General features: G+C 38.1%; 1 long non-coding RNA gene across 1 annotated transcript in view; it reads right to left on the bottom strand.

The window, feature by feature from the left end:
• Positions 1-1,712: 1,712 nt before the first annotated feature.
• The window catches only part of LOC138157157 (uncharacterized), a 50,547-nt gene continuing 48,209 nt past the window's right edge, over positions 1,713-4,050 (bottom strand). Inside the window, exons 3-4 of the long non-coding RNA XR_011167322.1 lie at positions 3,106-3,232; positions 1,713-2,277 (exon numbers count right to left, since the gene is read on the bottom strand). This is a non-coding gene — a long non-coding RNA (uncharacterized lncRNA). The remainder of the gene's footprint in view (positions 2,278-3,105; positions 3,233-4,050) is intronic.

Consider the following 4,050-nt stretch of genomic DNA (forward strand, 5'->3'; position numbering starts at 1 on the left):
TAACATTTAACAAAAGAAATTTACTAAGCAATAGCAAGGGAAGGCTATTCAACAAAGTCCCAGCATTGATTCAATTGTGTCAAACTCCCCTCATCTCTGTATTTGCCATGGTGGCATGTAAGAGCTCATTGACTCATATGACACCCATGGGACATCCGTCAAACCTGAGCAGCCCTAACTACTCAGATTTTTATGCCATAGGAGAAAAGGAAACCATTTCAATGGTCTGAGCCCCTGGACCAATTAAGTTTCAAAGTGGAAGGGTATGTGTGTGTTTGTACACATACATATATACCTATGTATGTGTGTTCACAAATACATGTGTGTATGTGTATGTATACCATGCTGAGGTATGTGTTTTCACATGTATATCTAGGTAGAAAAACATACACATACATCTCTATCTGTCTACACAAATGATATCGTTAGGTAAGAGAGCCTGGGAGTGGAGGAGGAGGAGGAGTCAAAGAGGAACGGTAGAGAGGATCTGGATAGAGATCAATGGGATTGTAAATGGAAATGTTATTGTCATTAGAGCATACCACAGAACATTTGGACAGAAAGAAGATGACGAGCAGGGAAACAGATTGCTAGCCTGGTACATAGGCAAGACGCAGTATTTATGCTGGGTTCAATCGTTTCAGTCGTGTCCAACTCTTTGTGACCCCATTTGGGGTTTTCTTGGCAAAGATACTGCAGTGGCTTGTCATTTCCTTCTCCAGCTCATTTTATAGATAAGGAAACTGAGGCAAAGTGGGTTAAATGACTTGTGCAGGGTCACATAGTTATTAAGGGTCTGAGGCTGGATTTGACTCAGGTAGATGAGTCTTCCTAATTTTAGGCCCAGTTCTTTGTCTACCATACTACCTTGCTGTCCCCTTCTTGCCCTTTAGGTCTACCCAGAATCCCTTTGGTTTTGAATTGTAGGTTACATAGGCCTAAGCTCCCTTGTCTAGACACTGTTTTCCACTGTCTCATACCCATCCATGTAAGTCCATCCCTCTTGTTTACCTCATCCCACTCTATTCTACTTTTCCTCCAAATAAAGTGGTAGGCCTGGATTCAGGAAGACCTGAATTCAAATCCAGCATCAGACACTCACTAGCTGTGTGACTCTGAGCAAGTCACTTAACCTCTACCTATCTCAGTTTCATCATCTATAAAATGGGAACATTATTAGCACCTTCTTCCTAAGGTTGCTGTGAGGATAAAATGAGATACATTTATAAAATGCTTTGTAAACCTTAAAGCACTATAGTTATTATGACAGAGCTAGGAGTGGAAAAAGTTCTGGGCCCAGAGTCAGGATGAATTGAGTTTAAATTCAAGATCAGGCATTTACTAGCTTTGTGATCCTGGACAAATCGCTTAACCCCTACTCAGTTTCCTCAGCAGGAAAATGGAGATAAATATAGCACCCACCTCCCTTGGCTGTTGTGATCAAATGAGGTAATATCTGTAAAGCATTTAGCATTGTGCCACACTAGGTGCTTACCAAATGCCTGTTTACTTCCTTCCTCCCATTTTGCCCTGTATGTATATAAGAAATAGAATAATAATCCCCAAATAAAATGTAAACTGCTTGAAGGCAAGGATCATTTCGTTCTTTGTCTGACTCTCTAGCACTGAGCAGAGTGCCTAACACATAGTAGGCACCCAAGAAATGATTGCTGAGGTAAAATGAATGAAGAAAATTCTGAATTATTTTAGTATGCTTTATTTAAGAAGGGAAGCCTGGGCGGAAGACCCTTTCCCCCAAGATAGCGCCAAAGGCAAAGAAGGAAGCCATTGTCCCCCCCCAAGACAGAAGCCAAGTCCAAGGCTTTGAAGGCCAAGAAGGTGGTGCTGAAGGGTGTCCATAGTTACAAAAAGAAGAAGATCTGAACATCCCCCACCTTCTAGAGGCCCAAGACACTAAGATTGTGAAGGCAGCCCAAATACCCTAGGAAAAGTGCCCCTCGGAGAAACAAACTTGGTCACTATGCCATCGTTAAGTTTCCTTTGACCACTGAGTCTACCATGAAGAAGATTGAGGACAACAACACCCTAGTCTTCATTGTGGACGTCAAGGCCAACAAGCATCAGTTCAAGCAGGCTGTAAAGAAGTTTTATGACATCGACGTGGCCAAGGTCAACAAACTGATCCAGCCTGATGGAGAGAAGAGGGTCTATGTCCGTCTTGCTCCGGATTACGATGCTTTAGATGTTGCCAACAAAATTGGAATCATCTAACTTAGTGTATCTAGCTGTGTCCCATTCCACCTACAATAAAAAAAACTTTCCAGAAAAAAAAAAGGGAAACCTGTAAAAATATTTTGTAAAGATTTCTATCAAAAACAGTTAACATTTTTTTTAAGTGGTAGCTTCTACATACTGTGGAAGAGCTCACTCCCCAACAGTGCTACATCAATGAGGCATTACAATCTATGAGATACAAACACACTCTATCTCCATCATCAGAGTCTTTTCATAAAGTCCTTTTCTGTTCAAGAAAAGCAAACATTTGGAAAATACTAAATATTTTTCTTCAAACATTCCCATGTTTGTCATTTTTAGGAAAGATGACAGCTACTAAAAATGGATTTTTCAAAATACATTTTCTTGAGGTTTGGGTTTTGTTCTGTTTATGGGGTGTTTTTTTTTAAACAAATTGTTGTAAACCAACCCCATTTTGACCATCTGCAAGCCTTCTTTTAACAACATGATTTCCTTTCCATAATGTAGCTCTGAAACAACAAACAGCAAGTCTGGTATGGTGACAAGTCTGAAATTAAACAACTAAGCAGCTTCACAGCAAACAATGATCCCCTGGCACTTTAAATTTAGCAGCTGCTCAAAGAAATCTTGATAAATGAACCACAACATACTTTTACAAACTGGTTCTCTGCGGTTCATCTCCAGTCAAACCTTTTGAAAGGCCAATAAAAAGGAATAGCTTTATGTACTACTGGTGTGGGGAGGGAGGCAGAGTAGTAGGTAAAAAGGATAGAAAGGCAAAAAAGAAGGGTGGAGAAGAAGGGAGGGTGGGGTTGTCCCAATGTGTTTACCGAATATAGTATCTTTTAAGATATTTCACCAGATTTAGTTTCTTTGGGCTTTACTTACTTTGTATGACTCCATTCTGTGCCATGTTATTACTGTGACTTTTTCAATAACTGTTCTTAATCTAGTCTGTGTTGCTTCAGAAATAAAGGTCACCACCTCAGCTGGCACATCTGTAATTCCTGATTTTCTTCTGAAGCAGAAAATAGAAGAAAACAAAATATTTGCAAATTTTACTAATGCAATAATTGGACTGTAATTTAGTAACTCTAAAACATTTTAGGTTATTTTTTAAAACATGATTTAAAATACAAAGTTCAAATATTTAGTATCACATATAGTCAAAAACAAGGTGCTCTATTATTATAACCTTGTAGTAGCCCTTAGAGAAAATGTGAATGAAAAGATATAATATGCCAAAAAGCCTGATAAGTGAGGAACATTTCAGAGCTAAGCTTATTTGAATATGATATAAATCTAGGAGGATATGTGATAAGTTGATGAATTATTAGGTGACCTTTGAAAATAATGTGAATTTCATAAATGTTACCAATTTTATTGGTCAAGAAAAGCTTAACGGCTCCACATTAATCAGCTAATATTTATAAAGAGCTTTAAGATGTAAAGTACTAAACACAGGTTGCATTCTGAAATTCTTGATATTTCATCTAAAATATCTTCCCTTCTTCAAGATGAGGTTTCTCAGAATGAGCAATTTATCTGTATAAAAACCCAACTATTTTACATAAATAAGATCTATGCATGAGTTATTTTAAATGCCACATCAGAACGAAGTATCACACAAGTTAAAGGCTACTTAAAAGAACAATATTTCACAAGGGCAGGCCAAAGGAATGATCAAAGTAGTCATAAATATTTTAAATGCACCCTCAGAGTTAACTGTTTAGAACACTTAATAAACTTCAGTGAATAAAAGTAGGTTTGGTGGGGAGGGATAGGAAATGGGGAAGAAAGGAGGCATCACTTCCATTTCTCAATCACTTTGTA

This window comes from Petaurus breviceps, unplaced genomic scaffold (genome assembly GCF_028583685.1).
Source record: "Petaurus breviceps papuanus isolate PSGF00001 unplaced genomic scaffold, PetGlider_PUasm1.0 171, whole genome shotgun sequence".
NCBI classification, from domain to species: domain Eukaryota; kingdom Metazoa; phylum Chordata; class Mammalia; order Diprotodontia; family Petauridae; genus Petaurus; species Petaurus breviceps.